Raw genomic sequence first — 24,591 nt, 5'->3', positions numbered from 1 at the left:
TAAACATTTATTTATTTATTGTATGTGTGTATGATATGTGTATGAGCATTTGTGTGTGCTTGTGCGAGCGTGTGTGTGTGTTTGGTATGTTTGTAGTGATTTAGAAAATCTATAGCAGTAGCCCTCAGAATCATCTAGTTTTGTATAAGGATTTGAGCTCTTAGCTACTGCTGCAGATCCATGCCTGCGTATCTGCTACCATGCTTCCTGCCATGATGGTCATGGTAACCCTTTGGAACTGTGAACCCCAACTTAAATGTTTTCTTCTACAAGCTGCCTCAGTCATGTTGTTTTGTCACAACATTAGAAAAGTAACCAAAGACACTCCATTTCATTTCTTTATGCTCTGATGTTTATTTACTTGGTTTTCTTTGATGTAACTACTCATTGCTATGAACTTCCCTCCTAGTGCTACTTTGGCTATATGTCACAGATTTTGCTATGCCTGTTTCTAGGTTTACTTGATTTAATGACTTTAATTTTAAGAAATAATTTAATGATTTTAATTTCAAGACTTACCCTGTGACCTTTCTTTATTTTTTTTTTTCCGTTGTTGTTTTGTTTTTGTTTTTTTGAGACAGGGTTTCTCTTATAGCCCGGGCTGTCCTGGAACTCACTCTGTAGACCAGGCTGGCCTCGAACTCAGAAATCTGCCTGCCTCTGCCTCCCAAGTGCTGAGACTAAAGGCGTGCGCCACCACCGCCCGGCCCCCTGTGACCTTTCTAATCACTGAAAGTATGTGTGTTATTCAGGGCTGAGGATATGGCTCAGTTGGTAGAGTGCTTTATATAACTAACTACCTTTATGATTGGATTTGATACTTGACAGTACAGAATTTACACCTGGTATAGTAAAACTGGTCAAAATAATAAGGCTGGAGAGGCTATTGCTGCTGTTTTTGCTAAATAGACATGGTATCACATTGCCTTTTAATTAACTATATTTATTCCCATAGATTAGTGCTACTGTAAACTTTAGTTAGAGAAGCTTCTTTTTGCAGTGGTAGTAGTGTCTGCTGAGACTCATAACTAGCTAAAGTAATGTGATTAAACACTTATATTAGTAAGGTTTCTTTAAAGGAACAGAACTGATAGAAAACGTGTGTGTGTGTGTGTGTGTGTGTGTGTGTGTGTGTGTGTGTATTTGACATTTGTTAGCGTGGTTTACAGGATATAGTTTGGGTAGTCCCACAATGGCTGACAGAAAGGCCAGGAATCTGTTCAGTTCAAGAGAGACTGGATGTCTCAGCAGTCCCAATCTGTTGCTAAAGTCCCAGGGACAATCCTAGACAGCTGTTGGTCTTCAATCTGTGTTGAAATACCAAAGAAGTAAGTTCTAATACTAGCAAACAAAATTTTCAGCAACAGGAGAGATGAACTTGCTAGATGAGAGTGAGGGCAAACAGGCAAAAAACAAACGGTCAAAACCTGAAACACTTCCTTCTCTCATACTCTTCTATGTGGGCTGCCACTAGAAGGTAGAACCCAAATTTAGGGTGAGTCTTCCCACCTCAAATGAGCCACTCAAGAAAATCCCTCACAGGTGTACCCAGCTGTTTGCATTTTAGTTCCAGATGTAATCAAGTTGACAAACAAATTAGTCATTGCACTGTCAAATACCCATCCAAGAACAGGAGAACTATGTTACTCTCTTTGAGACTCAGGGAACATTACACAAGAAAAGGCTGAATGAATGAAAGAGCTGCAAGACTGCTATGGAATGTTGACTTCTTTATATGAATGACCACTGCAATCTTGAACTCAAGAGCAGCTGTAATTGCCCATATAAGATCTGTACTAGATTGGGCCCAACAATACCCTTTCATGGAAGAGTGATGTATTCATGGGGTTCTGCTTTCTATGAGGATTGATACACAGTTAATGGGTGATGGGCGTAGGAGACATGTTTTCTTCAGTGATGTAGCCACTTATGTAGTAATAAGGTGCCCGTCTGCCTATAAACAATCATAATTTTTTTGAGTCTTTATGTTTTTCTCTCTCTGTCCCTCATAACACACACACACACACACACACACACACACACACACACACACACACATACATGAACACACAGACAAATGTATAGGGGAGCAAGTTGGGAAGAGGAAGAGGGTTAGTTGATAGGAGTACCCATATGAACATGTTATAATGAAAAACATTACTGTATATTATTAAAATGTGCTAATAAAACATTTAAAAAACTTGGAATAGTGACACACTTCTTCAGTCCCAGCAATTGGGATTGTGAAGGCAAAAGAGTCTGAACTTGGTATCTTCATGTCATAGCCTCCTACTGCTGGGATTATAAGCATGTACTATAAAACTGCTCACCTACATTTCTTAAGTTGAAATATCTGCCAAGGTCTATGTTGAAAAAAGCTGCATTCTGGATTTTTCTAGTCAGTATATTGTGGAATAGGGTATTGACCAAACGCTTTTTGCCCTTCTATTCATTCTTACAGACATCAAAGAGAGATGTCTTGACTGAAGCTATTTAAATTTGAGTTGAATGTCAGAAAAGATCATTAGGGAAGACACTGGGCATCAAGCAAAGACTCTCTCGAGCATCTTAGGCTGTGTATCCCAGAAGCAGAACAAAACATGGAACTAGCATGTGTTCTCAGATACCTTTATGGGTGATGATGGGGACAATGGAATTCCAAAATTCTGTTGTAGGAGAGAGCTGTAGGAACCTGTTTTTCTGATATCCTTAATCCTGGCATCTCAATTTCTGTACTTATGCAAAACCACAGGCTACAGGTTATACCCAGGACTCCAAGGATGTGTTCCCTGTTCTACCATTTACTAAAGGGAAGTATCTTCTGCTTGGCCCTGCATCACAGCCTATGTTCTGCCAAGGATCTGGATCCACCTCATCTTGGAGAGGGGTTCCTGGGAGAATGGGTGTTTGAGAGCTGCAAAAAACCCAAAACAAAACAACCCACCCCCCCAAACCCCCCCCCAAACAACCAACCAACCAAACAAACAAAAAGCCAAAACAAAAAAACCCAAACTCAAAGTCAGTTTGTGGGTACAAGCTGATGGCCTGTGTTCCCTTAGAGACAGCTTTCTCTAGAGATCACTAGAGAGCTCATCCAGATAGCTCAGCTATTGAAGACCAAGGCCCAGTCTTTTGTTTACATTCCAGTTCAGTCATTTACCCCAGGCTCTCTTTTAATTATCCCATGAATCAGTATTTCATGACCCCAGCCTCCTGATTCTTAGAAACAGACAGCAAGTATATATATTTTTTAGCAGTGCAAATTAATTTGGAGATCTGCCTGCCTTTGTAAGCACAAACAATAAACTTAGCTGTGTGGGATCCTGTCCTGAGATTACCATTCCAACCATGCCTGAACCTAAATTCACTCTATCCCAAGCTGACCTTGAACTCAGGAATCTGCCTACCTTTGTATCTGTCTGCCTTTGTAGCTTTCTGACAAGCTGGCACATAGTGCACCTGCCTCTGTTCTTTTAGGTCCTTGAAGCCCTTTATATAATTAATATTGCATCCTTATATATTGCATAGTTAAAAATTTATTTATTTTTGAGCTTCTGTTTTCAGAGTTCTTTCCCATAGCCTTAAAGACTGTTCTGTAGGTTACATTTAGCATTTTTGCTAGGTACATAGCCACACTCTCATCTCTGGTATTCATGCTGTCTCTGATTATCATGGAGTCATTAACCTTGGCAGAGAGGAAGTTCCCTGATTACCTTGACAGGAGAATATTTCCAGAATGAGGAACATGAACTAATACATATATACACACACAAGCCTCATACCCAGCAACCGTTATTATTCATGGAAGCTAATGGCCTACTAGCTCTGTTTCTGGGGCAGGAGACAATGTTACACCGTACCTTCTACATGGCCTTACAGGACTTAGCAATGTTCTCCACAGGTTAGAGCCCTTAGATCAGTGGTTCTCAAGCTTCCTAATGCTGTGACCCTTTAATACAGTTTGTTGTGTTGTAGTGACTTCGACCCAGAGAATTATTTTTGTTTTTACTTCATAACTGTAATCTTGTTAATGTTATGAATTGTACTGTAAATCTGATATGCAGGACATCTGATATATGACCCTCTGAAAGGTCCATTGACACCCCCCCACCCAATAGGGGTCACAATCCACAAGTTGAGCACTTGCCTTAGGTAGTTTGAATGAGTTTCTTCCATGAGCTAAAGTTGCTTTTAGTTGCCTGCAGAAACTATACAGAGGGATGTCTACAGAGTCCTAGAGATGCAAACGTACATGGTTTTCTGATACTCTGAGCAGGACATGTTCAAACAACAGTAAAGCTGCCAAGGTGGCTCCCTGATATAGTATCCTGAAAGTATGTCAGGAGATGATATAGACTTTCTCTAAATCCAGCCCACTCTGCAGAACTCAGAAAATATTGGCTTTTCCATCAATACATCCTTTTGAGACCTTCTCTCATCTTTACCCTTGCATGAGGACAGCTCTCCTCCCCCTGGACATGGTGGAATAGAGCAGCTGCTAGGATGCTTTGTTCCTGTCTTCATGCAGTTGTCTCAAGTCTGAGTTTCACCAGATCTCCTCGTCTCTGCTGTTGAGTTCCAGTGCTGTTCTGAATCCACTCACCTCAGCACACAGCCACTCACTTAATACTTTGCTTCTGTCCTATGCAGGAGCTGGTGAGTTCTATGCGTCTGTTCCACAGTATTTCATGCTTTGTACCCCAAATTTACCTCAGTCTCTTTTAGAATTTCCCAACTGAGAGAATTTCATTGTCCTCCATTGTATCTCCTTCAATTATGGTTCAGGGTGCTGTGGAGTACCGAATGTTTGCAATCTGAAGAGTTTCCTAGTTGTCTTCTTGAACTTGCTGCCTTAAACTTAAAACAATTATATATTTGTTTGTTTACTATTTTGTGTGTGTATGTGTGTTTATATTTGTATATGAATGTACTCATGTGCTACAGTGCATGTTGAAGTCAGAGGACAACATTTGGGAGTCGTGGCTCTTCTGCTATATTGTGTGATCTCTGGATGAAACTCAGGTCATCAGGTATGTGTGTAAGGACCAATACCTGCTGAGGTATCTCCCTCACCTCCTGCCTTAACTATTTTCTGATTATTCTGTGCATCATTGTAGGTTTACATTTTCTTTTCTTCAAATCAAACATTTTTCTTCTGGGAGTAACTGCCTTTACCTGTTAACCTTCATAGAAGGAAGAGGATTTAGAAAAAGAAGGAGCAACAAAAGGACAGAATGAGACTGTAGGGTCACTTATGAATCCTTATGCAAGATGTCTTAGCTTACTACATTGAAAACTGTCGCCTTCATTTGTCTTGCTGTGGCCATTGGCTACATGACCAGTTTTTTTTTTTAAACTAGACTGATAGAACTTGGGGCAATCTTTTTGAATGGGTTCAAATGTGCCACAAAATGGCATTTTGCTCTTTAGCATGAGCACAGTAATGAGCCAGGTAGCTCAATTTGCCGTAGTTGAAGCTCTTGCTTCTCCTTGTCTTTGACAATGTGAATATCTCTACTGCAGTTAAAACACGTCTGTTGGTCAGTGTTTATTATCCAGTTGACACAACTTTGAGTCACCTGGGAAGAGGAAACCTCAATTGAAGAATTGTCTGCATCAGATTAGCCTGTGGCCATGCCTACCAGACATTGATTTGATTGGTGATTGATTTGAGAAGGTCCTGCTCACACTGGACAGCATCCTCAACATGTAAGATGACTTTGGACTGTATGAGACAGACTAACTGAGCTGGGCATAATCCCAGCACTCGGGAGGCAGAGGGAGGTAGATCTCTGTGAGTTTGAGGTCAGCCTGTTCTACAGAGTGGATTCCAGGACAGCTAGGGTGGGCTGTTACACAGAGAAATCCCCATCTCAAAAAATAAAAATAAAAGCTAGCTGAGTGTACATAACTTCGTGAACCCAGTGAGCAGCATTCTTCTGTGATTTCTGATTATGTTCCTGCTCTTGTTCAGTGATGAACGGTGACCTGAAATAGTCACAAGTTAAGCAGACTAAACCCTTTCCTTCCTAAATTGCAGAGTGTTTTATCACAGTAACACAAAGTCAAACTAGAATAACTAGCAGTACTCCTGAAGATCACAATTCTTGGTGATATACCCAGATTCAACACAGTGATAATATATGTGTGAAAGTGATGTGGGAACGTACTGGAAACCTCTGCCATGGCTTCTCATGAGATGACCCTGGCCTCTGTCAACAGTAGGACATTGTCTAAGACAGCTGCCAGATCATTTGCACTTGAAGCATTTGTCACTGTGGTCAGAGATTCCAAATTTGAGCAGCCAGCTGTGGTAGAGACGGATGCAGGCCTGGGGAAGCAGCTTAGCAGGCAGCAGTTGTTTACTTTTGGAGTCCTTACTTAGGCACATGTGAGAGCACAGTCCCACACAAGCTGTTCAAGACAAATTTCAAGATCTTAAGCTCTTGGCTTCATTATGCCATTCTGGCACATTTCTTTTTAAAAACTTTTTTTTTGACCATTTCACACACACATGTAATTTTCTTTTAGTCTTTTTTCACTGCCCAGTATCCTTTCCTCCCCCTCCTTTTCCTCCCCAAACCCTTCTTCTTCCCCTTTCTACATCTGTAAATTTTTTTTGATGACTGAATTAATTTAATTAGAGTTGCTTGCATGAACGTGGATGTGAGGCTATGTACTGGAGTGTGGGCAATTTACCAGTGGCTCTCCTTTGGAGAGACAGACTCTTGTTCCCCCAGCAACCATTAACTGCCAATAGTCCCTTGTTGGGGTGGAGCCTCATGAGTTGAAATATAAGCCCCATACAAGTTGAAATGTTGGTGAGCCCAACCTTGGGCATGTCTCCTGTAGGTAAACACAGCTGCTGTAGAGCTGGTGAGTTAGTTCAGTGGTTAAGGGCACTTGGTACTTTTCCAGAGGATTGAAGATCAGGTCCCACCACCCACATGACAGCTCATACTGCATGTAACTCCAGGTACAGGGAACCCAATGCCTTCTTCTTGTCTTTTTGGGCACTAGTACATGGTGCACCAACATACATGCAGACAAAATAGTCAGAAACATACAAATAAAAGTAAATAAATCCTGCTGGGGACGGTAATGTACACCATTAATTTCTGGATATGGGAGGCAGAGGCAGGTAGAGATCTTTATGCGTTTGATGCCATCCTGGTCTATATAGTGAGTTCCAGGACAGACAGAGCTACATAGTGAGACCCTGTCTCAACAAACAGAATAAACAAATAAACAGAGTACAAAGACACATGTGAATATTTCGTTTTGATATTTACCGTATCAAAATCCAATCAAGATCCTTCAAATGTCAGGACTTTCCTATCTTTTAAGGCCTGGTTCAAGTTCTAGTTCTTAAAGAAAGCATTCTCTAGCTAATGGAGTCCTGTTGAATGCAGACAGACCTTGTTTCAGCTTCTGGATCTCCACTAGCTGGCTATGTCTTCTTGACGAGATGCATATGCTTTCTGAGTTTGTTTATGTACCAGTAAAGTGGAAATGACACTGTGGTAATTTCCATGATTGCATGAATTTCCTTTATTCTGATCCCTTAGATTTTTTATTGCATTTTAATTTATGTGTATGTGTATGGATGTTCATCTGTAGGTGTTATGTTCCAGGGATAAAACTCAGGTCTTTTTGTGCTTGGCAGCAAGTGTCTTTGCTCACAGAGTCATCTCAATGGCTCAATCCTGGATATTTTTTGTGATATGTCACATTGTTTCAAGATTGCAAATATATATTCTCTCTATCTTGATGATTAGAGTTTTTAAGGCCAGTTTTTAAAAAGGCTTATTTGTTTATGTAGAGGAATATTTTGTCTGCATATCAAATGAGGCATGGGATCCTGTGGAATTAGTTGTAGATGGTTGTGAGCCACCATATGGGGTTCTGGGAATTGAACTCCAGATCTCTGTAAATACAGCCAGTACTCTTAACCACTGAACCATCTTTCCAGCTCAGTGCAGAGTTTTGAAGGCTGCTTTTCTTGTATGTCTTCTGATTTCTATCAACAGCTGTTGAGCCAGTATAGAATTTATCTTGCAACATTTGTCAATCATATAAGTATTAAGCAGTACAAATTAAAAGCATTATGGGAGCTGAATAAGAAAAATGGTCTGAAGCTTAGCGCAATAGGATTTGTCTTTGATTATTTCCAGTGTGCAGCTTCCATCCTTGGTTCCTCTGCTAGATTTCAGGTACTTCGTTTGGATGGAAGACTTATTGTTTGAAAAGTTTATACTAAAACTTATTACATCAAATCATATATTAATTATATTTGGAGGTGGGACATTGACAGGTAATTGGGGGGTGATGAACTCCTAAATGTGGAGCATTTGTGATTTTATACAGAGAAGCAGAGACACTTTAGCTAACTTGTTTGGTCTGTTTCACTGCTGCTGTCATCATGCCGTGCTAGCATTGCAGCAGGAAAGCTCTCTGCAATTGCCGAGCAGGTTCAGGTGTCATAACCTTGGGATTTCCTAGCTTCCAGAAGTGTAGGTCAAATATTTTCCTATTTTTTATAATTTACCTGCTCTCAAGTGTTTTGGAAGAACAACAGCAACTAAAAACAGACTCAGGCACCCAGTTTCCATTGTTTCACAGATCTGTGGCTCTGAGCATTTTCATTCCAGAAATGAAGGCTTTTAATAGTGTGGGAAGTGATGGTGCTGGGTGGCGTGGTTTTTTCATTGTAGATCTTACTTTCTTCTGCATGCTATATATACTCAGCACACGGATGCACACTGGTGCGGGGTGGGGAGGGGTCAGTGTACAAAGACATGGATTTTATTTGACATTTTCTCCTCTTTCTCGCTCCTCCTCTTTCTCGCTCCTCTCTCTCTCTCTCTCTCATTCTCTCTCTCTTCCTTTTTCTTTGTCTCCTTCCTTCCTTCCTTCCTTCCTTCCTTCCTTCCTTCCTTCCTTCCTTTCTTTCTTTCTTTCTTTCTTTCTTTCTTTCTTTCTTTCTTTCTTTCCCTCTCTCCCTTCTTCTCTCTCCATCTCTCTCTCTCATCTTCTTTCTTTTTCTTAGAACACTAACTCAAGTATCCTGGGCTGGCCTTGAACTTTCTGTGTAGCCAAATATAACCTTTAACTTCTAATCTTTGTGCCCTCACTTCCGAGTGCTAGGATTACAGTTGTGTACTGCCACACTAGTTTATGCAATGAAGGGAATTGAACCCAGGGCTTAGTGTATACTAGGCAACCACTCTATGAACTCAGTTCTAGACTCCTTCTTGGTTCTTAAGTGGTGATATTGTTCTTGCTTTTTTATTGTTATTTATGTGTATGTGTTTGTGTGTGACTGTATGTTATGTGTAAAAGAATGCTTACAAAGGCCATAAGAGGATGTTTAATCCCTTGAACCTTGAATTACAGACAGTTGTGAAGCTGTCTGATATAGGACCTGAGAAGTGAACTTAGGTTCTCTTGAAGCTCAGCAAGTGCTCTTAATTGCTGAGCCATGTCTCCAATCCTCTACTCTTGATTTGAACCTGTTTGATTCAGAATCTACACCACTGGAATATGAGTAAAAAAAAAAACTTTTCAACAGAAAATGAGAAGATCTGAATTTTTATCTACCTTTAGCCATTTTTGTTTTGTTTTAAAATATAGTTTATTTTTTAATTATTCACTTTACGTCGTACTTATGGCTCCTCTCTGGGTCTCCCCATCCCACAATTTTTCCTCTTCCCCCCTTCTGTTCTCCTCTGAGCAGGTAGGGGCCCCTGGGGATCTCCCTACCCTGGCACATCAAGTCTCTGCGAAGCTAGGTGCTTCTTCTCCCACTGAGGCCAGACAAGGCAGCCCAGCTAGAAGAACATATCCCAAAGACAGGGAACAGCTTTAAGGATAGCTCCTGCTCCAGTTGTTTGGGACCCACGTAAAGACCTAGCTGCACATCTGCTACATATTTATGGTTCAGTCTCTGAGAACCCCAAGGACCCAGGTTAGTTAACTTTCTTGGTCTTCCTGTGGAGTTCCTATCCCTTTTGGGGCCTGCAATAATCCTTTCTCCTATTCTTCCATAAGAGTCCCCAAGCTCCATTCACCCAAATGATTTAACCGATCTTTCTTTCTTCTTTTCTTTCTTCTGCCCCTCTCTCTTGTAACAGTGTTTATCTACAAAATACAAATAATGTCTCCATGCCTATATCATAGTGTAGAGAGAGAAGTTTATTATCTATGTATATATTTTTAGGAAAGTGGAAATCCTTTATTAATGGCAAGTTGACTTATTTTACTTTAAATTTTCTTTGCAGTGCTGGAAATTGCACACTTTGGTTTCACTCATGCTGTGTGAGGACTCTTCATCACACTGTCCATAGAGCCTCCAGTATTTCCTTTTATTTTAAAATAATACACAAAAGATTAAAATATATAATGGGGCTACATGATAATTTAATACATATTTAAACGTTGTCATGCTTTAATCAGGATAAACATATGTATTGCCTCAAACATTTATTTTTTTTATGATGTAAGTTTTTAACATTTTCTTGCATGTTGAAATTTGTGCTACATTATTGTTGTCAACAGCAACACAATAACATATCAGATATTCTTCTTCCTATCTTACTATAATGCTGACTTCATTGCTTAAGTCCCTATCTGACCTCTTGTAATCACTCTTTTTCTTATTTTTCTTTTTAAAATTTTTTATTGGATATTTTATTTACATTTCAGATGTTATCCCCTTAACCCATTCCTCCCCAGGAACCCCTTATCCTATCCCCTCTCCTCCTGCTTCTATGAGGATGTGCCCCCACTTAATCCACACTCCCACCTCCCCCGTCCCGAATCCCCCCCCCCCCCCAGCATCCAGCCTTCACAGGACCATGGATCTCCTTTCCCACCTATGCCAACAAGGCCATCCTCCCCTACATATACAGTTGGAGTCATGGGTCCTTCCCTATGTGCTCCCAGGCTGGTGGTTTAGACCCTAGAAGCTCTGGTTGGTTGATATTGTTGCTTTCCTCATGGGGCCACAAACCCTTTCAGCTCCTCCAGTCTTCTCTCCAACTCCTCCATTGGGAACCCCTTGATCAGTTCAATGGTTAGCTGTGAGCATCTGCCTTTGAATATGTCAGACTCTGGCAGACCTTTAAGGAGACAGCTATATCAGACTCCTGTCAGCATGCACATGTATATATGCCATGTGTGGAGGGCAGAGGAGGTAATCATAAAAGTTGATGTTACAGGCAGTTGCAAGCTGACTAACATGGATTCAAGGAATAGAAATTGTATTCTCTAGAAAGCAGTAAGTATTCAACCACCAAGCCATACCCAGTCCTGGTTTTGAATATTTAATAGCTCATATAAAGTCTTTGTGTGGTAATTCCAATGACAGGGCATCTCAAGGAACTGATTTTTTTTCCTGTAGATGAGACACACATTATTGATCTTCACATTCCTTGCATTTAAAAAGAAAAACTGGTAGTTTTGGAAACTGGAATATGCACCTTAACCAGAATTTGATCTTATTTCCTCTTGAGGTCATTATCACCCATTATTGTGGCTGCTGCTATTAGTTTGGTGGCATTTCTATATTATTTTTTTAAGTACAAACTTCTGTTAAGTTTCTATTCTTAGTCACATGAGCCCCTAAAGTTTATATTTTACCTTATCTACAGTAAGCTGGTTTTTTCTAAATTACCTTAAATGCTCAGAACCAACCAAAGATAAAAAGAAGAGGAGAAAAAAGGAACTAAATATAAAGGGAAGGGGAAAAAACAGATGTTTTCAGGATTTGTGGATTAGTTTTGTGCTGGAGTGCTTCTTCAATACTCAACTGCACTGTTTACAACTCAGGCTTAGCTTTTGCTTTCTGTTTGCCTGGGAACAGATGTTAGACTTTAAAGTCTCTTACAGCCTCCTTTTTTTTTCTTTTCTATTTCTCTTTTTTCATCTATTGCATTGGTCCTCAACCTTCCTAACACTGCCACCCTGTAATATAGATCCTCATGGTGTGGTGATCCCTGATCATAAAATTATTTTTTTATTGCTACTTCAGAAGGGTAATTTCGCTATGGTTATGAGTTATAATGTAAACATCTGTATTTTCTGATGATCTTAGGTGAACTCTGTTAAAAGCTTGTTCAACCACAAAGGGGTCATAATGAACAGGTTGAGAAGCACTGATTTATTGTTTACCGTATCTCCTGCCTAAAACAGTCAGCCTTTCTATCTCCCCATCAGTCCTTTCTCTTAAGCTCAGAACTTTTTTGTGATACATTTCATTTAATTAAGGATATCTGTCACCACTGGAGTCTACTGTTACCACTGGAGTCTGGTGTTGTCACCAGTGGTGACAATAACATAAAAGTGAAGAGAGTAACTTTGTCTCTCCCCAAATCTAGCAGTAGCAAATATTTCAACAGTCAAGGTTATGGCCTAGGTGTCCTTTTCCCATCTATGTCTAACTGTGGGTTGACTGGTCTATTCTAGTACACACAGGCCTTTTTCTTTTCCTATTTCCTTATTGTCAGTGTTGGTTATGGAATTCATAGTTGTGTACATGCTGGGCAAGTGCTCTATATCCCTGAGCTACACTCGTAGCCTTTCTTGAGCTTTTCTTGAGTGTATATCCCTCATAGTGCATGTGTGTGCCTTCCTGATTCCCTGATATACACAGGAACTCTTTGTTTTTGGTTTGGGACTTGCCTATACTGCCCATGTTGTCCTGGAACTTGTGGGCCCAAGAAAATATCCCTGTATTAGCCTCTTATGTAACTGGGACTACATGCTCTGTTCCTTGAGGAAAATAACAGAACAGGTCACGATCCAATTCCTTAAAGAGAAGGTACTTATTGCCTCAGGCAATCTGGGCCAAAGCACAAGATGGAGTTCACATGACATCTGTGAGTGGAGGATGGGTCTTGATCTGCCTTGTTATTTTCTCTCAAGAACCAAATCAACAACCATCTTAAGATACCAAATAAAACCTCCAGTACCAAGAATAGGTTAGCTCTTGTTGAGTCGTTGGGTAAAAGAGACCCATAAAACGCCTAAACATCACAAGCTATTACCAAAGCTGTTGGATACCTTCCACAACCTGATGCTAATGCTCTATTATTGATGATACCACTTACTTATATTAGCAAACATGGGAACTGAACTGGTGTGCAACCAGAAGTTTCACTCCAACTGACTAGTACTCATAGTGCTTGAGGGTACTTTGCATGCTACCAGAGGAGAAAGATAATCACTGCTATCACCCAGTTACAAAACCTGTGACCTACACCAGACAACTGACTTCAAGATACATTGGTACAACAGTGGCAGAGATATGGGGGTACCACTACTTTTTGATTGGATTTAAGGCCTACTCCATGAGATGGAGCCCTTATAAAGACCCTAAGACTAGATAGGTCAGGGGCCTAGAGGAAAACCTCCTTCCCTCCATTTCCTCTACCTCCTCCACCTCTATCTCTTTTTCTTCCTCCTCCTCTCTTACTACTAAAATGACTTAATGATATGCCCGTAGATCAGCATATCACTCAACCATCATGAAAGAAGCTTCTACTTGCAGGAGGTGGTAATTAACCGAGATTCACAACTGGAAAATATGCCGAGACCAAGAGACTTTGGAGCACTCAGCCCTCATGCTCCAAATATTTTTATCAAAACCATCTCAACAAAGCCCAGGAATCTATGTGGGCAAGGAGGTGGGAAGATTATAAGAGTCAAAGGTAGTGTCTTCCATAGATAAAAGGGCCAGTTCCCATATGAACTTAGAGAGTCCATGGAAGCATGCACAAGACCTGCTTAAGTTCAAACAAGATAAATTCTCAGCACAGATAAGGGAAACTAGACACAAAGTATCATCCCTAACCAAAAGGCTATTTGCAATTGATACTTGCTGGAAGAGGAAAAACCAGTTTTTCCCAATGGACTATACTCTAGGGCAGGCTCATGCTGAGTAATAGTTGGCCAGAATAAAATGGACTCCATGTTTTTTTTTTGTTTGTGTATTGTTTTGTTTTGATATTTTCTTTCTTACTGATTTTGTTTGTTTGTTTTGACTCTTTGTTTTATTTTATTTTGAGAGATAGAGTGGGGATAGATCATAAAGTTGGGTGGGTAGGGAGGTGGGAAAGATCTGGGAGGAGTTTGGGGAGGAAAAAGAATATGATCAAAATACATTGTATATAGAAAAAAAGAAACAAATCAAAAACTGGCTTTTATTTTTTTCCAACTTTGAGTTCCCAGCTTTATTACGGTTTCTGATATAAAAGTATCTAAGGACACAGGTACTACCTATAATAATCTGTGACAAGGGAAGATAAATGAGATTATAGACAAACTGAAAAGCCATGGAAGAAAGAAGTTGGGAAAGAAGCCACACGTGAAAGGGGGCTTTAATAAAAAAGCCCATGAGCAGTGGAAACCACCATCATGCTCTCTTACCATGAGACTATTTGGTTTTTAAATCTTCCCTTGTTCATGTTGGGTATTCTATGTTTTAAATTTCAGAGTTTTTCAAGCTGGGCAATGTGGCTCATGCTTATAATCTTAACACTCAGGAGACCCAGGTAGGAGGATTGCCTCAAGTTGGTTAGTAGCCTGGAGTATGTTACCCTGTCTCTAATAAAACAAAACAACAACAAACAAAACCCACAAACTCCCTCAACAACAGTACCAGTCCTGAAAAATTCTCCGAAAGTTGATTCTGGAAGATTTTTAAACATCAACAGTTGCCTTTTAAGAAAGAACAGGGGGCTCCGTTATTTTCTAGTCTCCACTTCTCAAGGATGGCATTCCTGGTAGCAGTGCTGTTAGTCTTTATAGCAGATATTTAATAATAAAAGGCATTTACAAAAAAAAACAGTGAATAGACTAGAGCTCTTTAGATATTTAGCTTCACAACCTTTCCTTAAGAGTATAGGCAGGCCAAGCAGTGGTGGTGCACACCTTTTATCCCAGCACTCTAGAGGCAGACGCAAGAAGGACCTCTGAGTTCGAGGCCAGCCTGGTCTACAGAGCAAGTTCCAGGACAGCCAAGGCTACACAAAGAAGTCATGTTTCAGAAAGGAAAAAAAAAAAAAAAAGAAGGTGTAGGTACAAGTTACCCTAGATTTGTACAGCCTTTTTGTACAACGGTGAGAGCATATGTGAAAAGAGTTTAGACATTTTATTTTAAGCCAGTAAAAGCCTATTTTAAAATATTTGTCATGCAAGTTAACAGGTCGAGAAATGAAAGCACCTTTTGAGATTTGTGATATAATTTAGCAAAAAGGAGGTAGTATCTTGTGTTTGAGATATGAGTAGCTGACACAGCTCATCTGATTCAGCTGATTCATCATGTCTGGAATATAGTCTTTTCTGGCTCCATGTTACTACTTGTGCATCCTAATGAGAACATCTGAATGACTCTAGAAAGAAAATAAAAACACATTGGAACAGACAATATCACTAGCTATGCTGAAGTATCATGAAGTAAGTGCCAAACATTAGAGTACATTTTTTGTGTGTCATTTAATACAATAATCCAATGAAATTGTACCATGGTGATCTTGCTACAGATGATAACATGGAAATTTCATGGAAATTTCTATTTTTAGTGATAGTTACCTAGGTTTTCAGTGACAAAACCGTTCAAGACTCCAAATCATTACACCTTACTTTATGATCAAAAGCATATGCTTTATAGGTTTTTGGTTTTTTGGCTACGTGAATAGAAATATCTGGGGGCGGGATCGATGATCCAGACAACAAAATGCTTATCATGCAAGCATGAGGACTTGAGTTTGGATTCCTAGCACCATGTAAAAGAAGGATGTGTAGTGGTACTTGTCTGTAACCTTAACACTGCAGTGGGGATACAGGATTTGGCATTAGGAGATGGAAGTGGCTGAGTAAGGTGCATCTTCAGAGCCCATTAGTCAGGCAGTGTAGCTGAATCAGTGAGCTCTGGGCTCCATTGGAGACTATCTCAACACATAAGGTGATTACAAAAGACACTTAGTGTCAGCCTCTGGCCTACACATGTACAGGCACATACAGGCATGTACATATGTCTGTGCACACACTAGAACACACAAATTCATATTCACAAGTGCATTACACATGGAGAAGAACTATTTAAACTCTGCTTATGAGATTGGCCATAGGTAGGACATAGTAAAGATGATTATTACCTGCCCTCGATCCTCTTAGAAGTTTTCTATGCAATAAATATCAAGTTTCAAGAGATCTAATTGGAAACATCATAGTGATTCCCACAGTGTTCCCTATTTTAAGTATGTAGAATGCTCTAGAGATCATTTTAATACTTGTGAGATCTGAGAATGGACCAGAAATCAGAATCGAGTTTCTCCTATTTCCTTCTCTCCTACCTCTAGAGTATAGCGGTGCCTGCTCAGGATTTTAGGTTTTTTTGTTTTGCTTAACAAAAGCCCCAGTAATGAATACACACATATATTCACATATACATATATGGGCATATATATATATATATATATATATATATATATATATATATATTGCTGGAAGTAGGCAATCCACTGCAAAACAACTTTCCAATCAATGATAGATTCTACATGATGGTGGTTCCACAAGATTACATGATCTTGTAACAGTGTAGCTATCTTATTTATGTACATATATTTTGTGACCATATAGTAAGTAGGTCCAATGATGTATTTCTTAGACTGTATTTTTTATTGTGAACATATTGCTTACTGATGTGTGTGTGTGTATGTGTGTGTGTATGTGTATAGTGTGGGGTACATTCATATACACATGTACATGCAGAGGCCAGAGGTGGATAGCAAGTATGTTCCTCTATCATATTCCATCGCATATCTTGGAGACAGGGTATCTTATACCTTTGAGACAGGGTCTCTCACTAAACTTGAAACTTACTGTTTTGGCTAAGCTGGCTGGTTGCCTGGCCAGTGTTTTCTCATTTGTCTCTGTTCCTGAATACTGAGGTTACAGGTATGCACAATGGATGCTAGATATTATAACTCAGGTCCCCATGCTTGCAGAGCTAGCGGTCTCATCCAGAGTGGCTATCTCCACTAGGAGTGTAAACCTGTCATTGAGCAATGCATGACTGTAGTTGGAAACTTTCAGTTTTTTCATTGCAGCATATAAGAAGTATATGCTCCTATAGTGCCTTTCACCGATAGTGGAAACCATTCAGCATGGAGGTAACATGTTCTCATTAACTGACAGGCTTAGGTTGAAGAAGTACTGGAAGATGCAGTCAGTCATCTGAAGAATGAGATTTGAAGAAGCAGCTGACAGGGTACAACTACAAAGCCTATGGACAGTCATTTCTCAATTTCTTTACCCACTTCAGAAAGTCCCAGCAAAATGCCATGTTTCGTAGGAGTTCTACTCAAGGAGAAGACTCTCCTTGATGGTGACTTCCTTTCCTTTTTCTCAGCTTCCAGAGAGGGCAGACAACAGCATGGGAGCCAGAAAACATACATACACTGGGGAAAATGAGGATGTCAGAAACTTTCCAGATGGCTTGCAATGAATGCAGGTGTGCCTGGAACGCTGCCACTGCATCTCTTCCTGAAATGATAGAGAGGAAAATACACTCCTGGTAAACAAATCCAATTTTAAATGTGCCAGAGGAATACGCTAGCTAAAGGGGATCCAGCAAGGAATCTGTTTATTCAGCATGTGAGCGTCCCTGTTTTCAACGTTTGCATTTTTATTGAGGTTTCTTTGATTCTTGGAGAGGTTTCAGAGTCTGTCACTGTAAACTAACTGTATTTAAAAGACGTATAAGTGCTGATTTAGATGCTGTGAGTTAGATGTCTGTGAGAATGAAGGAGAAGGAGTTGTACTGATGGTTTGTGGTGTGTGTACTTGTGAACATGTGTGGCAGTGACAGATAACCATTGATTCGTGATCTTTCTCATACCAGCCATGGGGCTGAGTGTTTCTTATGCATTGTTTTCCTTTAACTTTCATAGCACCTCAGCAGCAGATACTACTTTGCTCCTCTTACTGCTTAGAGAGGTTAAGTAATTTGCTCAGGGTCACAGTAGAGTGGAGATTGGTTTCTAGGTAGCAGGAACCCCATATCTAGGTGTGTGACCTTAGGCAACTCACTTCTTTTCTAAGTTTCAATGTCATCACCTATAATATGAAAGGTTATCTTTAATGCACTTCTGGCTCTGACAGTCAGTCTGGGATCTATGTGTATGAGCTGCTCCCTGTTTTCTTGGTGTTGTGTCCTAAGGAGATAAAGGCCAGAAGTTATCAGTGTCTAATCTGTAAGTTAGGATAAAATAGCAGTATTCTACAAGCGAGTTGTTGTCAGAGGTAACAGGTTAGAGACAAACACATTCTTGTATTGTTGTTATTGGGTTTCCATTTCTGTTTTATTTTTTATTAATCATTTTATTTGTTTATGTTTTAAATATTATCCCCCTTCTCGGTCTTCATGAACTCCCCACCTGGTCCCCCTCCTCTTTGCCTCTGAGAGGGAGCTCCCCCACCCACGTACTCACTCCTGCCTCACCCCTCTAGCACCCCCTTTCTCTGGCATTTTCATTTCAATGATCTAAATTATTGACAATTTTGAAGCATCTCATTCTTTCTACTAGCTTTATATTTTAAGAGAGACGTGAAAACATTCCTTGTAATTGTCTTTGATTAACTTTTGATTCTTTTAGTGTTTCTACTTCCAAGTGCGGTCCTTATTAACTCTGTGATTTATTTCTGTTCATTCAGTAACAAATGCTGAACATCTGTTAGGAGTGAAATGTTTTCCTAGGCACCGGGGATCGGTGTACAGAATAAGCATATACTTGTGCCTCATGGGTCTTACATTTTAGTCACATATTTAGCAAAATATAATAGTTCAGTACATTGGATTTGCGTGTTACATGGTGATAAATTCTATGACAGAAAATAAAGCAAGGTATAGGCTGGGTACAGTGATAGCACTGGGTACAAATGCTTAACATCTTTTTGTTTGTTTGTTTGTTTGTTTGAGACAGGGTTTCTCTGTGTAGTCCTGGCTGTCCTGGAACTCACTTTGTAGACCAGGCTGGCCTCGAACTCAGAAATCCGCCTGCCTCTGCCTCCCAAGTGCTGGGACTAAAGGCGTGTGCCACCACTGCCTGGTGCTTAACATCTTTCTTCCTGGGAAAAATCACTACTGCAATATATGTATATATATATATATATATATATATATATATATATATATATATATAACATAATTTTGTCTTGTAGCCTTGTGACCTTCCACAAATAATCCTGCTCCATCAAGTCTTGTATCATTCAATGTTCAGTCTCTGAAGAGGAACCCTTAGGAGTGCTATGATGCAATGGACTTGTTATAGGGATCCCACCTTACCCAGTGGTGGGAGTTGGTTAAACAGTTAACATAAAAACTGGTGTTCTATGTCTGGGGCTAGGCTTGCAATTAGAACGGTAAATAGGAAAGGTGGATGCAAGCTAGAGGACAGCAAGGTCACACCAGAACTTATGAGTACCTGCCCAGAACTTGTGAGGACTGAAATCCCTACCAGTTCCTCACGGTCTCCAAGCTTCCAACTTCAAAGGTAGGTCTGTCCTGTAGAACAATCTGTTACATTTCATTACGGAGCTAATCACATACCTGTTCCCTGAGCCCCAGAAGCTGACAGAGTACATCTCATGGGTGCTAAAGAACTTTTAGCCTGTGCATGATCTCTCAGAATACAGAGAAGCTGAAGGAGGAGGCTTAGTAGGGCTGGGCTGTACACCACCACTGAACCAGAAAAGAAGGGATGAATGGCATCTATGAGATTCAACAACAGCTGGTACTTCCCACCCATTTTTCTACATATAAATAATACGTTGCCTGCTGCTTCATATCCAATCATTTATTATAAACTGTGTCCAAAGTATTTCTTATCGCCTGTGCTTAACTTGAACCATCCAGAAAAGTGAAGGTAATTGTGATTACAATTGCAGTTTGGCTAGGTTTACTGTACAAACCAGAAGCCTGTTTCTTAGTGGGGACTGTATACCTGATTCAGAAATGCACTGGAGTAAATGGGCTAATCTATATCTAGTACAAATTTCTTTTTTTTTAAGATTTATTTATTTTATTTATGAGTACACTGTAGCTGTCTTCAGATACACCAGAAGAGGGCTTCGAATCTCATTATGGGTGGTTGTGAGCCGCCATGTGGTTGCTGGGATTTGAACTCAGGACCTCTGGAAGAGCAGTCAGTGCTCTTAACCGCTGAGCCATCTCTCCAGCCCTGAGGGCATCTTTAAAAATTCATTAAATAAGGTTTCTGGTGATTGGCCAGAGAGGGGATGCAGTCAGACGTCAGCAGTGAAGTCACAATGAAGAACCAAGACATAAAGAGTGGGCCTGCCGAACACTCCGACCAGAAGAGCAGTCCGCGGGCCACGGGAAGCAGGACGGGAGGGAGCCCATGGACGGCTCAGATGGATAGCTCTTGGAGCAGAAGCCAGGCTCCTAGGAAGACCTAGGGGCCTCAAGCTAAAGCATCTCCTTCTGGAGTCCTCTGTGACATGTCTGAGGCGCTGAGCCAGCAGCCGAAAGATATTCTGAGGTACTGTGTGGACAACAGTCAGGGAGGCCCAGGTGAGGAGGAAGCACAGGATAAACTCAATGAGCCGGAAGACACAGAAAAATCCGTAACCTATGTAGTCAGGAATGAGGAGCCTAAATCAGGTATTCCAGTAGTCAATGGCGAGAAAGAGACCTCTAACTCTAATGAGGAGTCTGGTACAGAAGAGATCCGAGCAAATGATGAGGTCGGAGACCGAGACCATCAAAAGCCACAAGAAAAAAAGAAGATCAAGGGTGGAGGGAAGGAGATCACTTTGCTGACTCATACACTGGACACGCTGAGTACCCCAGAGGAGAAGCTGGCCGCGCTGTGCAAGAAGTACACCGAGCTGCTGGAAGAGCACCGAAGTTTACAGAAGCAGACAAAACTCCTGCAGAAGAAGCAGACCCAGCTCGTGCAGGAGAAAGATTATCTGACTGGAGAGCATAGCAAGGCTGTCCAGGCGCAAAGTAAGCTTGAGAGCCTGTGCCAGGAGCTGCAACAACACAACCGGTCCCTAAAGGAAGAAGGTGTGCAGCGAGCCCATGAGGAAGAGAAGCGCTCCGAAGTGACTTCACATTTTGCGGTGACATTGAACGACATTCACTTGCAGATGGAAGAACGTAATGTACAAACTTTCAAGCTTCGTCAAGAGAATTCTGAACTATCTGAGAGACTAAAGAAATTGTTTGAACAGTACGAGCTCCGAGAGGAGCTCATACACAAAATCTTCAAACACAAGGGCCTGCAGCAACAACTCACTGACACCAAACTCCAGCAGGTCCAGGGGATGCTGGAGGAGGCAGAACAACGGCACCAGCAGGAGAAGGAGATTCTCCACAAAGAAGCAGAAGAATCCCAGAGAATGTGTGAAGTGATAAAGCAGCAGCTCGTCATGCACACCGAGAAGTTTGAAGAATTTCAGAACACGCTCTCTCAAAGCAACGAAGTGTTCATCAGGTTCAAACAGGAGATGGAAACGATGACAAAGAAGATTAAGAAGCTAGAGAAAGAAAATACCATGTATCAATCCCAGTTGGAGAGCAGCAACAAGAGTCTCCTGGAGATGGCCGAAGAGAAAACCCTCCGCAACAAAGATCTGGAAGGCCTGCAGGTGAAAATCCAGCAGCTGGAGAAGCTGTGCCGAGCGCTGCAGAGTGTAATAACCTCAACAAGAGGGTACAGGACCTGACTGCCGGGGGCCAGGGCTCCCTCACTGACATTGGGTCTGAGCAGAGGCCAGAGGCTGCCACGACCTCCGAGGAACCAGGTGATGAGAGTCCTGAGGCTCAACCGTCCAGCTGTCCAAGGGCTACAAACGCCCCTGGCTGCCCTGGAACAGCGTGCACAGAAACAGCAGGCCAAACAGGGCCCAAAGAGCCCACCTCCACCACTATTTAGAAGATCGTGGGGCTTGGGCATGCTGGGAAAGGAGCAGCAGTCCAGTTAGGCCTGGCCCATGCCAGGCTTCCACACTGAGCAGCCCAGTGCTGAGGCCAGGGAGTTCTAATCTAGAAGGCATCGGACTCCTTTCCCCTTACCTCCAACTCAGAGGAGCAGCTTTTGAAGACTGTTCACTGCCTCTGTCCCCATGATTGCTTTCCTTTGCCACCCACACTTGTTTGAAGTTGTGCTAACATCTATTTTTTTTTCTTTCCTCTCTCCAGGTTTACCTTTTGGTATTCACAACAACCAGTGACCTTGATATTGATGTATTTTACACCATATTAAATAGTCCGTTGCCAAATAAAAAATAAAAAAAATAAAAATTCATTAAATAATCATACCAGGTTTCAAGCTGTCTGTTATTAAATTTGTGTTTGAAATTGGCAATATTTGAAGATGTGGAAGAGAAAGTGAGTGCTCTATGTCATTGAGAATATAGCTAGCATGCATGCACACATGCATGTGTACTTATATATGTACATGAAGGAATCAGTAAAGCTGGTACAAAAACGAACATTTATAAAGTCACAGAGTCAAAGAACATTGGTGCTGATAGCTAGATGGTGGAATGGATACAAATAAGGTCATAAACTGTCTAAATCATAATGTAATCGATTCAGGAACACTTTTTAACATAAAGTTTGTAGAATCCTGAAGAGCAAGTTTTCTGCATTGTATAGATGTTGTTGAAGACTTCATTCACTTTGTTATGCTGTGTCCTCTATGTGACATTTTCACATGACATATTTCATATGTAAGCGCCAGGAAAATCTTTGCTCATTCTGAGTCAGTGGTATGCTTATTCCTCATGGACAGTATAAATGTAACAACTGACAATGTGGAAACAGGATCATGTTGTTTGGCTGCCAGGATATTCAGAGCCAAATTTTCAGTTCTTACTTTATTAACTATGTAGGGATCCATGGTTTCAAATTTCTAATCTTCTTCATGATCTTATTTTATGTTTTTGTCCTCATGTTCATTTTTGGTTTATGTAATTTTACAAAATAAAACATGTGTCTGTGTAACTTTGAATCCTGTGTTGTATGAAGAAATCTTCAAAGATATAAACAGAAAACTTGTATATTATTTGGCCTTTGTGATACAGTGAAAACTCACCATGCATTGAATAGATTCTGTTATTTTCTCCTGTGGTTCTGGGGATTGAACTTATGGCCCTATAAATGTTAAGATCCACTGTGTGACATCCCCATCCCCAGGCACCGACATTCTAATAGGCTTTTGTGAAGTATTATTTCTTTTGATCAGCTTGGATATGGAAAATTTTGGTATAATTGAGAAGACAGAAAGTTTACTAAGGAGTATAGCATTTAATGAAATTTTATGTGAAGTTTGTCCCTGATATATAAGCCGATTTTAGTCACATAATTCTAAGTTGAGACATTTAGGGTGATTGGAGAGGAGCATTGTAGTCAGTACTGGACAAGAAACCAAGATTAACTTAAATCTTAAAATTAATAAGATAACTAATTTTAACTACAATTTATTCACTTGTTTGCTTTTATTTTTATCATAAAACTATTTTATCCTAAAAATTCTAACATATTAAAATTGCTTTTGGTGAAAGGCTTATTTTTTTTAAATTTATTTCATTTGTGTGTGAGCAGACTATGTGTGCATATTTGGTGTCAAAAGACTAGGAGAATCAGGTCTCTCCTTCTACCATGTGGATTACAGGGACTGAACTCAGATCATCAGGATTAGCAACAAGTGCACTTACTGGCCCTTTGGTGAGTATTTTAATATAGACTTGTATAACCACCACAATAATGAGGAAACATATTCCCAGAAAAAATTTCCTGGTAGTTCTGTAATACTGATGAGCTTTCCTCTGTAAATGTAATATTTATTTGCTCCAAATAATTATCTCAGAAGCTTACTACTGAATAAGCTTACCTATTCTAGTTCTTTCTGAACTCTGTCTGGTTGATTTCAACTCAGCAGTTCTGGCTCAAAACTCCTCTCCAAAACAACTGATCCAAACTGGCTTCTTTTGTCTCCTCATTGAATGCTTGGCCTCAAACTAACTCTAGCAATTTGTTCTAATCTTCTGGTTCCTTATTCTCTGACTTCAACTAATTCTGCTGACCTTCATAGTATGAACTGTACAAACTGAATGGAACTCACTAACAAACTCAGCTAAACTCAAGTGCACTGTTGGAAATGTACTGACTGACTGAACTGAACTCAACTACATTCAAGTAAACCTCACCATATTCAACTCCACTGGTTATATTCTACTTCTGACTTATTCTGTCAAATCTTTCTCTGATTCATCTTTTTGTCTGCCTCTCAATTAGATGTCATTTTGGGGGATTAAAGGTGTGTACTAAAGGCCTGACTGTATTCCAGCCAGAGGGATTAAAGGTGTGTGGAGTTTCTGCATTCCAGCCAGATCACACAGACCTGGGTCATTGGATGTTATCTCTTGCCACAAGGGCCACGTTGCAGAATTAAAATTTCTCTACACTCCCCAGTCAACATAGCTTGATTTTATGTTAAAATTTCCTCCCCAACATTTTATGGAAATAGATTAAGTAGTCTGATTTGATTCTGCTAT

The 24,591-nt window shown here is 40.4% G+C and overlaps 1 pseudogene; it reads left to right on the top strand.

Annotated features, from left to right (window-relative positions):
• The first annotated feature begins 20,331 nt into the window (after positions 1-20,331).
• Positions 20,332-21,965, top strand: LOC114619152 (annotated as a pseudogene).
• Positions 21,966-24,591: the final 2,626 nt, after the last annotated feature.

This window comes from Grammomys surdaster, unplaced genomic scaffold (genome assembly GCF_004785775.1).
Source record: "Grammomys surdaster isolate TR1022 unplaced genomic scaffold, NIH_TR_1.0 60, whole genome shotgun sequence".
Lineage (NCBI taxonomy): Eukaryota > Metazoa > Chordata > Mammalia > Rodentia > Muridae > Grammomys > Grammomys surdaster.
The sequence above is the reverse complement of the archived record's forward strand: the minus strand, read 5'-3'. Positions and strand labels throughout refer to the sequence as shown.